The 14,615-nt window shown below is 35.7% G+C and overlaps 1 protein-coding gene across 5 annotated transcripts in view; it reads right to left on the bottom strand.

Annotated features, from left to right (window-relative positions):
- EPHA3 (EPH receptor A3) overlaps positions 1-14,615 on the bottom strand; it is a 531,109-nt gene that overhangs the window by 336,064 nt on the left and 180,430 nt on the right. The window lies entirely within an intron of this gene.

Here is a 14,615-nt window from a genome sequence, read left to right as displayed (position 1 = left end):
ATAAATGAAGTCTGATGTTCAGTTTCCAACTGCATCTAGTTTTGATAATGACTCATTCATAGGGCTTATATTTAATATGACCTAACCAAAACTATCTAATGCAAATTCATATTTTTAGAAGAAAACATACTTTCCCTTATATATCACAAAGATCTTATTATATTTTTGGAAGGCAGAGATCTGAATTTAGAAAATTCTATTGTATTACACATTTTAGGCAGGTGTTTTGGAATACCATAAACATATATTGCCTAATAAACATTGAATCCTCTTTCTATGCCTCGTAACATAAAATAAGTAAGAGTAAGAGGGAGAAAAAGACCTACAACTCATTCTCTTCATCATTATGCCTTACTTTTATCCTGGCCATTACCAAATTAATGAGAGCAAATATCTAATTTCTAGCCTCTACTAACCAAAATATAAGCCACTCTTAAATCTGATATCACAATTATGTGGAACCCCAAATGGGACAGCTTCTAGCTGGCTTCTTGAAGAGGCTCCTTTGAATGGCATACTGTTTATGTGAATTATCTTACATCATTTAGGCTGACAGGAAATTAGGAAATTAATTAAGAGCCTTAGCTATAATTCAAATATTGTCTTTCCCTACCACATTTTCAAATGAAATAAACTCACATATATCTTCAGAATTTAGAGAAATTTAAATTTGTACACTGTCACACAATGCATGCACATATAAATCCCTCAGAATCCCCAAAACAGTTCCATTTTTCACTCTTCAATCAAAATAAATTTCTGTCCATAGGTTCTAGGGTCCTTCAAACCTGGCCTGCTCTATGTAATTTCATCCATCTGCTACGCACACTTCTTAGGCTGCCTGCTGCCTCCACACATGTCAGGCTGGCTTTACCACTATATCCTACATTCCATTCTCTCTCTGTCTCTCTCTCTCTGTCTCTCTGGCTCTCTCTGTCTCTCTCTCTGTCTCTTTCTCTCTCACCTAGCTCCAAATATTAGCCTAAGCTTCTCAATACCTCCAGGAAGGGAAAATATCCCTTTTCCCACTCACCAGACTTTTCCCTTCCCAATCCTAAAAAGAGAGTTTTCAGGCTCCATCCTCCATAAAGCCTTTGAAGAACCAAAGTTTTAATGTCCAATCCTAACCAAGTGGTAACTTTTTCCAACTCTCACGGCAGAGTCTTTTGTTTAGAGTAAGAAAATATTTATTCTTTAGTTATGTTTTATAACTTTTCCATGTTTTTTATTATAAGATTGGAGAATCCAAGTAATATCTTTTGGTATTTAATAACTTCTTCCTCTCCTTTAAAGGACAGCATCTATTATAGTACATGGAATACACTGAAAAAAAAAATACTCATTATGGGACTACATTAAATCCTTCTGCTCTGTAAAATAACACATTTCCTACCCATTCCATCTATCAATTATAAGAAGATTAATCCAGTAATATTGAGAAAGGTAATATCCAGGACTACAGTGCTGGAAACTAGATTTCATCTTGAGACAGCAAAAAATTGTCAACCCATATTATTATTATTAAAAGTATTGTGTGTATAATTATGAAGGTCAAATATCATGACTAGTTAAGTTTTCAAGTCTAATTCTTATAATAAATGGGTTGTATCATTTGTCGGTTTATTGAAATAAGTAATTTAAGTGCAGACGGTCATGAGGTTTGTTGATTGAAAGTTAATTGATCCTGCCTCTTCCATGTGGTGCTGAAATACTTATTAATTCAAGGTCCACTGTGCTACTATGTTGCTGTTTTTTTCTGTGAAGGTTAATTATGTTGCTGCACAGATGGAAAATATATATGCATACACACATACAAACATGCATGCATACATGCATATAAATCGCGCGCATGCACATACACACATATGCCTATGCATTGACTAGAACATGTATATGCGTGTGCCTCTCCGACCCTGGGTAATTTTATTGTAAAATGTGGGAATAAAATTATTTCCAATTGAACTACATGCACGTAGATTAAATATCTATCTTCCCCTCAACACCACGTCAGACCCATCAGACTGGCTAAATGAAAAAACAGAAAATGATAAATGTTGCAGAAGATTTTGGAACACTAATGCATTATTGGTGGCGTTGTGAACTGATCCGACTACTTTGGAGAAAAATGTGGAACTATGCCCAGAGCTATAAAACTACATACCCTGAGGAAGAGCCCACAAGGGACTGTGGGCAGGCGGACTCTTCCTTTCCGGTGGGCCGCAGCCATCGGGCAGGCAGGCGCGAGGAGGAAGAAGCCTCTGACGTCATGCGGTTCCTGCTGCGCACGCGCCGCACGGCCCCCCTTCCCCCCACCCTGCCCGGAGGCGGGGCTACAAGGCCAAGCAAGGCTATGGCATCTATGGAATTCGTGTCCACGCCCCGCCCCCAAGGCTGCCATCATCACAGGGGCAAGCAGCGCCAGTCTGCCAGGAGCCTCCAGTCTGTGGCAGAAGAACGTGCTGGCCGCCCCTGCTGGGGCCCTGAGAGTCCGGCTCTCCTGGGAGGCAGAAGACTCAGCCTACAGATTCTATGACAAACAAACAAAAAAATGCATGCCCTTTGATCGAGCAATACCACTACCAGGTCTATATCCGAAAGAAAGAATAAAAAAGGGGAAAAGAACCCACGTGCATAACATATATTTATAGCAGCTCTTTTTGGTGATGACAAAGAATTGGAAATCAAGGGGATTCCCTTCGATTAGGGAATGGCTGAACAAGTTGCGGTATGTGAATGTAATGGAACACATAAGAAATAATGAGCAAGCAGATTTCAGAAAAACTTGGAGAGTAGGAAGGGAGCTGGTGCTGAGTGAAGTGAGTGGAACCAGGACAACAGTGTACACACTAACAGCAACACTGTGCAATGATCAACTTGGATAGCCCTAGCTCTTCTCAGCAATGAAATAATCCAAGACAATTCAAAAAGACTCATGATGGAAAACGCTGTCCACATCCTGAGAAAGAACTAGGTCGTCTGAATACAGATTGAAGTATACTATTCTCTCTCTGTCTCTGTCTCTCTCTCTGTCTCTGTCTCTCTCTGTCTCTGTCTCTCTCTGTCCCTCTCTCTCTGTCTCTGTCTCTCTGTCTCTCTCGTGTGGTTTTCCATTTTTTGTTCAGATTCTTCTATCACAACATGACTAATGTTGAAATATGTTTAATATCATGTATAGCCTATATCAGATTGAATGCTGTCTCTGGAGGGAGGAGGAGAGTAACAGGGGGGGGATTAGAACTCAAAATCTTATATAAGAAAGTGCTGAACACTAAAATTAAATACATTTAATTAGAAAAAAATTACTTAAATATAAGGAGCAAGAGAATCTAAGATGATACTAAAATGAATATAGACATTTCACCACAAAAAGAGTCAGTGAAAGTATTGGGTTATACTTTCCAACAGAGGACATTATTAATTCAAAAAGAAGTACAATATTGTCAAGAAAAGTCTTAACTCCAATGTATAGTGTAAAGCATATAACAATATGACATGACATACTAAGAAGGCTATGTCAATCTCCTTGGGAGAAATGTCTTCAAATATTGCCTTAATCATACAGTTGTGAAAGATACTGTTGGATGGATAGTCAGAAAAAAGATTATGGTGGGCTTTGTATGGTAGATGAAGGAGATCAAACTCCATTTGACTGAGAGCTAATTCAGTCCATTTAAGTGACTTATGGGGACCTAGAGATTCCCACTGAAGAGGAAGGTCAGCCAGGAATGAGAAAAGTAATAGGCCTTGATTATGAGGGCATTTGAATTCACACATGGGAAAGACCTGTGGCTTAACACCCATGGCCATAAGAAGAGAGGTCAAGGAAAAAACATGGTAAAGCACATCCAAGTCCATTACAAGACAATTCTACAGCTGTACCTGTGGTCAGGATATATTATTTCTGCAAGATACTGAGGCTTATCATCTGGACCTGAACCTTCAAGACAGATAATAAGAAAAAGGACCTCCCAAATCAAAGTTTTTCTAGAGTAACAGTGAGGAACATGAACTTGTTCAAGGTCCAGTAAAAATGACAGAGCCAGATAATTAAATTATCTGGTAAATTAAAAGAGTTAGGCTACAATAATCTTTAAGATCACTTTCAATTCTTATACTCTTTGACTCTATATTATTCCTTTGCTCAAACAGCTTCTGTGTGTTCATTATTCATTGCCCACCAGATAAAGCCCAGACTTCTTGCCCTGACATTAAAAGTCCTATAGAATCTGTCTCAAACCTAGTTTTCTCATCTAGTCCCCACTGTGCCCCATTATACGCTCTATGATGCAGCTAGACTAGCAATCTAGCTATATTCTGAAATACACATTGAGGATTAAATTTAGTCTCTGATATGCTGCATCTTTCTAAAATTTAGCACTTCATTTTTTTATGTTGTTGATTTCCCTCAGCCCGATCAAAATCTATCCATAAAATTGGAGAGTAGTGGCATATTGCTGCACACAGACATGTATGCATGTATGTTTCTATGTATGCTGAATCATAGATATCATTCAAATGTGAACAGTCACTTCACCTGGAAAATATGTGATTAGAAAACCAATTAGTTTAAACTAAAGGATATAGAAAATCACAAATAGTTACACAAAGTTTTGATCCAATTTACACCATTGCCATGAACACTGAACAAACAAACAGAATTATTATTGTTAGTATAAGGCAATATTTAGCTTCATAATAATTAGCTTTTTAATTAGCTTTTGGGATAGCCTTATCCAAAAAAAGTAAATGGGAGTTAGCATTTCTGACAATGGAATTTGGAAAACCTTAATTCTTTTGCCTTCCCAATATAACATACTATTAGGTTCAAAAGTTTCCATTCCTGGACTCAGCACATTTCCAATATACTGTCTGAGTCCACAGGCACAACTGCTGAAATTCAAGAATATCCTTCATCTGAATTAATATGCTGAGTTACCATACAGTGCTTGACTAGATCTTTTTTAAAAAAGGTTGATGTTACTAAATAAAGAAAGAAATAACATTTTTACATCCTCTAGTCACAGGCATATCTGCCCAAGCAATTTCTATGGTCCTTGCAGAGCAAGGATAAACAACACTAGAGATTGTAAAAGGAATACGGTAGCCTTTGGTGACCCAAAATGTGTTGTTGTTTAGTCATTTTCCAGTTGTGTCTGACCCATTTCAGGGCTTTCTTGGCAAAGATATGGGAGTGGTTTGACATTTCATTCTCCAGCTCATTTTTATAGACATGGAAATTGAGGCAAAAAGTTAAATGACCATTAACTAGGGCATAAAAACTCACAATTTACTACAGAAAGGCAGAAATATTAAATGCATCATTGTAAGATCATAATGCAAAAAAAATCCTATGCAATAAAGGGTCATGGAAAGGTAGACTAAAAACTAATTGGAAATTAAAGAATTTAATCCTACAAAATGAGTGGGTCAAACAAGAAATTATAGAAACAATCAGTAACTTCAATCAAGAGAATGGCAATAATGAGACAACATACCAAAACTTTTGTGACACAGGAAAGGCAGTTCTTAGGGCAAGTTTTATATCCCTGAGTGCATACATGAATAAATTAGAGAAAATGGAGGTCAAGTCATGCAATTGAAAAAGCTACAAAAATAACAAATTGAAAATCCTCAATTAAATATTAAATTAGAAATAATAAAAACAAAAGGAGAAATTAAGAAAAACTATTGAATTAATAAATAAAAATAAGAGCTGTTTTTATGAAAAAAAACAATAAAATTGATAGACCTTTAGTCAATATTATAAAAAAAAAGAAAGAAGAAAACCAAATATGAGTATCAAAATTTAACAGGGTGAAACTACCTCCAGTGAAGAGGAAATTAAAATAATAATTAGGAATAATTTTGCCCAATTGCATGCACATAAATTTGACAATCTTAGTGAAATGTATGAATATTTACAAAATATAAGTTGACCAGATTAACTGAAGTGGAAAAAATTACTTAACCCAATCTCAGAAAAAGAAATTGAACAAGCCATCTAGTGAACTCCCTAGGAAAAAATCTCCAGGGCCAGATATTTTTGCTAGCAAATGTTATCAAACATATAAAGAACAATTGATTCCAATACTCTACAAACTATTTGGTAAAATTAGTGAAGAAGGAGTCGTACCAAATTCTTTTTATGACACAAATATGGTACTGATACCTAAATCAGGAAGAGATAAAATGGAAAAAGGAAAATATAGAACAATTTCCCTCATTAATATAGATGCAAACATTCTGAATGAAATATCAGCAAGAAGATCACAGCTATTTATCACAAGAATAATACACTTTGGGGCGGCCAGGTAGCACAGCGAGTAAGAGCACCGGCTCCAGTGTTGAGAAGACCTGGAGATCAAATCCCAGGCTCAGACACTTAGCACCCACCCAGAAACACCTAGCTGTGTAACCTTGAGCAAGTTACTTAACCCCAATTGCTTAGAGGCGGCCAGGTGGCTCAGCGAGTAAGAGCACCGGCTCCATTGTCGGGATGACCTGGATCAAATCCGGGCTCAGATACTCAGTACCACACCCAGAAATAACTGACCGTGTAACCTTGAGCAAGTTACTTAACCCCAATTGCTTAAAAAAAAAAAGAATAATACACTTTGTTCAGGTAGGATTTATTCTAAGAATACAAAGATGGTTTAATATTAGGAAAACCATTAGTATAATTGATCATATCAACAATAAAACTAGCAGAAACCACATTATTATCTCAATAGATGCAGAAAAGGCTTTTGACAAAATACAATATCCATTCCTATTAAAAACACTATAAAGTATAGGAATAAAAGGAGTTTTTCTTAAAATAATAGGTAGCATCTATTTAATGCCATCAGCAAGTATTATACGTAATGGGGGTGAGCTAGAAGCATTTCCAATAAGATCAGGGGTGAAACAGGTATGTCCACTATCACCCCTCTTATTCAATCTGGTACTAGAAATGTTAGCAGTAGCTATTAGAGTAGAAAAAGGAATCAAAGGAATCAAATTAGGCAAAGAAGAAACCAAGCTATCACTCTTTGAAGATCATATGATGATATATTTAGAGAATCATAGAGAATCAAGTAAAAAAACTACTTGAGACAATAAATATATTTGGCAAAATTGAAGGACATAAAAGAAACACACATAAATCCTCAGCATTCCTATATATTTCTTTTTTTTTTCCTTTTTGGAGGGCAATTGGGGTTGTGATTTGCACAAAGTCACACTGCTGTTTTTTGTGTTAAGTGTTTGAGGCCGGATTTGAACTCAGGTCCTCGACTCTAGGACCAGTGCTCTACTCAATGTGCTAATCTCTTTTATTTTATTTATTTATTATTTTGCTTTTTGGATGGGGAAGGCAGGGCAATTGGGGTTAAGTGACTTGCCTGAGGTCACATGGCTAGTAAGTGTTAAGTGTCTGAGGACAGATTTGAACTCATGTCCTCCTGACCCTAGGGTCAGTGCTCTATTCACCGTGACACTTAGCCACCCTTATTCCTGTATATTTCTTTTTTTTTTTAATTAAGCAATTGGGGTTAAGTCACTTGCTGAAGTGACTTAACAAAGTCAACTTAACAAAGACAGTTATTTCTGGGTGTGGTGCTAAGTATCTGAGCCCAGATTCGATCACAGGTCATCCCGATTCTGGGGCCGGTGCTCTTCCTTACTATGCTACCTGGCCACCCCTTATTCCTGTATATTTCTAAGGAAATCCAATAGCAAGAGATAGAAAGAGAAATCCCATTTATAGTTAATGTAGATATTATAAAACATTTGGGAATGAATCTACCTGCCAAAAACAAACCCAGGAACTATATGAACACAACTACAAAACACTTTTCACACAAATAAAGTTAGATCTAACTAATTGGAAAAACATCATTGCTCATGGCTAGGTAGAGCTAATATAATAAAAATGACATTTTACCTAAATTAAATTATGTATTTAGTGCTATACCAATCAATTTACCAAAACATTACTTTATATAGCTAGAAAAAATCATAACAAAATTCATTTGAAAGAACAAAAGGTCCAGAATATCAAGGGAATTAATGAAAATAAATTCTAGGGAAGGTGGACCAGACTTTAGGTCTACCAGACTTTAATCTGTATTATAAAGTAGCAGTCATTAAAAACTACTTCATACTGGCTGAGGAATAGAGTAGTGGATCAGTGGAATAGATTAGGTACTGGAAACTCAGCAGTCAATGACTATACTAATCTACTGTTTGATAAACTGAAAGACCCTAGTTTTGGGTATAAGAACTCAGTATTTGACAAAAACTTGGGGAAATTTGAATATAGCATGGAAGAAACTGGGCATAGACCATTATCTGACACCATATACCAAAATCAAGTCTAAAGGGGTGCATGATCTAGGTATAAAGGCTAATACTGTAAGCAATCTGGAAAAGATAGGAATAGTTCACCTGTATTATTTATGGAGAGGGGAAGACTTTATTACCAAAAGAGAGAGATCATTATAAAATGCAAAATGAATAATTTTTATTATATTAATGTAAATATCTTCTATAAATACAAAGCCAATGAAACCAAGATTAGGAAGGAAGTGGAAAAATGGGAAAGAATTTTTACAACCAAGGTCTCTGATAAAGGCCTTATTTCTAAAATATATAGAGAATAGAGTCAAATCTGTAAGAATACAAGTCAACCCCCAATTGTTAAATGGTTAAAGGATATGATCAGGCAGTTTTCAGAGGAAGAAATTAAAGATACATATGAGCATATGAAAAAATGTTCTAAATCACTATTGATAAGAGAAATGCAAATCGAAACAACTCTGAGGTACCACATCTCACCAGTCAGATTGGCTAACATGATAAAACAGGGAAATGACAAATGTTGGAGAGGTTGTGGAAAAATTTGAACACTAATGCATTGCTGGTGCAGTTGTGAACTGATTCAATCATTCAGGAGAGCAATGTGGAACTATGCCCAAAGGGCTATTGATAATTTCATACATACCCTTTGACCCAGCAATACCACTTCGAGGGTTGTATCCCAAAGAGATAATAATAGAAGTGGGAGGAAGACCTGCATGTACAAAAATATTTATAGCAGCTCTTTTTGTGGTATCAAAGGATTGGAAATTAAGGGGATGCCCATCAATTTGGGAATGGCTAAACAAGTTGTGGTATATGAATATAATGGAATACTACCGTGTAATAAGAAACGAGGAGCAGATGGACTTCATATTTACCTGGAGAGGCTTATACGAACTGATGCTGAGTGAGAAGAGTAGAGCCAGGATAAATTTGATGTCTACATTCAGAGAAAGAACTAGAACGAACACAGTTTGAATGTAGATTGAAACAAACTACCTGCTCCCTTTCTTTTTCTGCTTTGATTTTGTTTCCTCTTTCCCATTGTTCATTACATCTGTTACAATCCTTCTTTATAACCTGACTAATGTCTAATGTGAAAGTATTTGCAAATCCTATACTTGATTGTATCCTGGCATTGGGCGGGGGGGATTGAGTTTGGGGAGGGGGCAGAGAGGGCGGGTAGAAAATTTGAAACTCAAGGAATTGTGGAACTGAAACTTGTAAGCTAAAATTAAACAAACAAATTAATTAAGACCAAAAAAATTAAAAAAACAAACGAAAAGAAAATCACAGAACTCAGATATGAATCCAGGTGTTCTGACTCCAAATACAGAACTCTTAGCATGGTAGCCATTCAATGCAATAAATGTTAAGTACCCAGAAAAAAAATTAAAAAAAGTCTTATCCTGAGCCATTCCAGACAGACCATCAACACCAATTATTGCATTAGAAGCAAAGTTCAAGTATTCTCAAAAGTAATCTAATCATGGTTTAGATGAGTTCTATTAAATGCTCTTATGAACAAAATTCAGGGAAAAATTAGTACAAGAGATCATAAAAAAAAAATGTTGTTTTGACATAAGGAATAAGCTTTTGTTTTTCTTAGCTTTCCTTTGATTCTTTCTTTTACTCTTTGGACAGCAAAAACTCACCAAAATCTCCTCGACTGGCAAAAGATTCTTTCTAGATAGCTCAGTTTACCAGATTGGTTTTTTTTAAGTACGCACACACACATTTTTAAAAATTACCTATTCTAGTTTTAAAAAATGCACTAGACACCTTTAAGAGAGAAAAAAAGAACAAGACTTAACCAATTATTAAGGAATTCATGTTAAGAAATATTCTACCACTACTTTGGCATTAACCTTATTAGATATCATTTTCTTTATCTATAAAATTTCTACTTTGGTCTAAGAGCATAAGTGCCAAACATGCAGTGGCAACACCCCCAGTAGCTGACCCAGATAAAAATGAAGCTGGAAAATGTTTAACAAAATAAAAATGCAATAGAACATCGATAATGTTAATATGTGGTTCTGTAAATCAATAGGGAGACGGCAAGAATCCTTATATACAGTTTACTGGCTCCCATTTTTATGTGGGTTTGACACCTTTTGAAATGAACTTAACATCCCTTCAAGGTTCAAATGTGTATTAGACCTACCTATGAGTACTTTTTTTTGTCCTCCTTCTTGGTTCTTGGCCATGTTCTGTAAAGGTAAGCTGCCAATTGGATGAGTCATGACTTTTTAAAAACTATACCACTGTTTAAAACCATACTACTTTTATCTTGTCATTTTCAAAATTGTAGAAAAAATGACCAAATTAAGGAAAATATAATGCTTGATATTATTGACTCTCTTCTATGAAATTTTGATAATTTTAAGAATAGAAAACTGTATGAAAGTCATGATTATTAGATAAAATTAGGAATTATAGACTCTTGTGACAATGATTTATAGTATCTTAAGAGCTCAGCTCCTTTAGCTTCTCATCTAGGGCACAGCTAAGTTCATTGTCTTGAATGATATGTGGCATAGGGCTATTTTCAGTTTGTACAATTGATTACAACAATACCTCTTAAGTATAAGATTCTTGAGGGTAGAAAGCACATGCCATTCATGTGTTTAGCAAGTACCTTACACCTACTCTGTTCAACAACAGCAAAAGTTCATTGAAATGAATTTTTAAAAAGGAAAGCAATAAAAGCAAACACAACTCGTAAATTATTAGACGTTCAAAGCTCTGAAATATTATACAAGATGCACTTATATGTAGCAATTCGTTCTACAAATTGAGCTAGGGCCAAACAGTGAGTTTTCATGGCCCTGGGGAAATTTGATTGAATAGAAAACCAATATATTTGATGCCATGTACTTCATGGGAGAAATTTTAATTGTGCATATTGGCAAGATAATGCAGATGGCAAAGCATGGGGGAAAAGCAGAGGAAATGAAGACCTTGGACTAGGTTTCAGTTTCTTCATATGTATATACTTTTTTCTATTCCCTGATTGTTTCCCCCCCACCACCACCACCACTGGGTGTTCCAGTACAGATATTGCTCTCCTTCCACATCTTTACCTCTTTTTTTCCCCTGGCCTACTAACTCAGTTCAACTTCCACCTTCTGCAAGAGGTTTTTCTCACCCCCTCTTCCAATGTTACTGCCTTCCTTTCATGATTGCTTTGCAGTTACCCTAAATAGAACTTGTATGCACATAGTTAGTTTTTGCATATTCTCTCCTCCATTAGAATGTGAGCATCTTGAGGACAAGAACCATGTTTTTTTGCCTTTATTGAATTGCATGGTGACTTTTACATAGAAAACAATGCGATACATAAGTAGTTTTTATACTTATGCCTTCTCAATATGCTGACTCAGTTTATCTCTATGACTACTTAAAGACTGGCATAAGTGAAAAGACCTCAGTTTCTTATAATCAGATACTACTTGATGAATGCTTTTGCTGAATTATTTCAAATCCATTTTCTCATTAGACTTATGGATGCCTTACCCTCTCTCTTACTCAAGTAGTTTACTATTCAAATTCTAACTTTAGCCTTAAGGCTTTTCTAAAAATAACCATTAAAATTCTGCTGAAACAGTGAAAAAATCAAAAGTAATATGATAAATTATTTAAGTATGCCTTCAAACCTATATGAACATATCCCAGATCAACTTAAAGAATCTCCAATAGCCAGCAGTGTCAAGCAGGTGCAGCCTGTTTTCTTTTGATTGTTTTTTGGCATTACCTGAATAACTCTTGAGTCCTATCCTCTCTTGAGCACCTTAAGCTTCCAGTAGCTACATCCTCTCTCCTCTTGAATTTCTAACTCCTACCTTCCTTGATCTCCCCCATCTGGCAACCAGATCATCTAAGGTAATATCCTCAAAGTCTCCCTCTTGCTAAGGATATGACCATTCCTTCAACCTCAAATGCCCTTTATGATATTTGTCAACCTCTTTAGTACCTTCCATTCAGTGCAACATATGAGGGCAGAGAAACATCTACTTTGCTAACAGATGACAATGCAATGACTAGTTAATATAGCCAACTAATGAAAGATCTCCAGGTGGAAGCTACCTTTTAAAATATTTATTACAGAAGCAAGAGAAGCATGAGAAGGTAAACAGGGAAAAGAAATCATAAGAAACTTATCAAAGTTGAACTATTAACATTCCTACATGGAAAAACAATAATTATAACTTATGAAACTTTTCTCAGTAGATGAAGGGAATATAAATATATATATATATGTATATGAGGGTATATGGGCATATGAATACATATGTGAATGTGTATATATATTTACAGGTATACATAGATAGAGGGCACAGGACCAATTTAACAGGAAGGGATGATACTTAAAAGGTGAAATTAAGAGGTGAGAGAGGAATATAATGAGAGGATATGGGGAGAGACAGAATGGGGTAAGCTATCTCATATAGAAGAGGCAAGGGAAAATGGTTACAATGGAGGGGAAGAATAGGAAGGCAAAAGGGAATGGGTCAACCTTATTCCCATTGAATTTGTCTTGAGGAGGGAATGAAATACACATAAAATATGGTATCTCACCCTTCAGGAGAGTAGGGGGGGAAGGGGGTGAGAGGGGGGATGATGGAAGGGAGGGCAGGCTGAGGGGGAGAGAAGTTGGGAGTACCCACTTTTGAAAAGGGACAGGATCAAAGTAGAGAATAGAACAAGTGGGAGGTGGGATAGGAGGGAGGGAAAGATAGTCTTTTACAATATATGTACTATGTTATTTTTTATTATTATTATTAATACTATTTTACATGTAATTGAGAAATAAGATATACAGGCTCTGGGTCATAGAGATCCACTGGAAAAGTCGAAAGGGGTATGGGAGAAAATATGGGAGAGAGCAGTTTGGAGGAGGGGATATCCTTTGGGACTGCTGTTTTGGGGTGGTGGGTAGGGGAAAAACTGGGAGAAAATTTGTAACTCAAAATATGGCAGAAATGAATGATGTAAATCAGAAGTTAATAAAGCATTTGGAAAAAAATATTTATTACAAATTACAATATTTAATACAAATAAATATTTGTGTTCTGAACCTAACCACCAAATAAAATAAGCATTTGATTTCCATTGTATAACAGAAAATGAGAATTGTGCAACAAAATATGAATTTATTATATACAGCTTACTTTAAAAAATACATAATAAATTTAAAATATGATTTTAAGTGTTATTCTTCTTTTCTATGATTCTTTCTGTCCATTTGGGGTATGGTTGAACAAGTTGTAGTATGTGATTTTGATGGAATTCTGCTGTTATAAGAAATGATGAGTTCAATGAGTTTAGAAAATAAAAAAAAAAACATGGAAAGACTTGCATAAAATACTGAATAGTGAAATGAGAAAAACCAAGAGAACACTGCATACAGTAACAATAATATTGTTTTAAGAACAACTTTGAGTGAATAAGTTGTTTTGACTATTACAAATAACCAAATTATTTATAAAGGACATATGACAAAAGATGCTATCATCATCCAGTAAAAGAACTGATAAATATAAGGGAGTATATAATAATTTTTTCACACACATACACATACATTATTGTAAAGCCAACCATGAACAGCTTTCCAGAGGACTGCTACTGTGAACAGCTTTAAGGTTCTGATCACATAGTATAGTGAACTCTCTATCAGTAAATTAAACCAAAACATTCACAGAAATCAAAGCACACCATTCGCAATTTTACAATATAACAACTTATCACTAAAGTGGGCACATAGTTTTCACCCAAGTGGCCACATAGATTTAAAGTTTAAAAGATATCATTTATTAGGTCATTAATGCAATCATCCTTAACAAGCTTCCTTAAGGGACACAAAGTACAATCATTCAGTTAGTCCTTAATTTGATCATTCTTCAGGAGCAAGCCTTAAAAATCAAAGTTTTCCAACCCTAGATCACATTATCTTAATCTCTCAGTCAAAAAAGTTTCTTTCTTATTAACTGGAGGTCAATTTCCAATCATCCTTAGCACAATCATCCTTAAGAGGTCCAAGATATAGACTGCAAAGTTCCCCCACCCCTAGGCCACAGAAAATCATGATCTTCTCAGTTGGCACTAAGTATCCAAGGAGATATCTTTTCATCTTGACTTGAGGCTGGCTCTCAGATTCCATAGTTCCTCTTCCATGGTCCCAGCCCCAACTTGGATTCAAAGGTAGGTAGCTCTCACCTCCTCGTCCAGCTCCTCATCTGATCTGTGTCTAGTTCTTCATCCAGTTCCTATTC

Source organism: Petaurus breviceps, unplaced genomic scaffold (assembly GCF_028583685.1).
Source record: "Petaurus breviceps papuanus isolate PSGF00001 unplaced genomic scaffold, PetGlider_PUasm1.0 213, whole genome shotgun sequence".
NCBI classification, from domain to species: Eukaryota; Metazoa; Chordata; class Mammalia; order Diprotodontia; family Petauridae; genus Petaurus; species Petaurus breviceps.
Note: the sequence above shows the minus strand (reverse complement) of the source record. Positions and strands in the feature narration are given on the sequence as shown.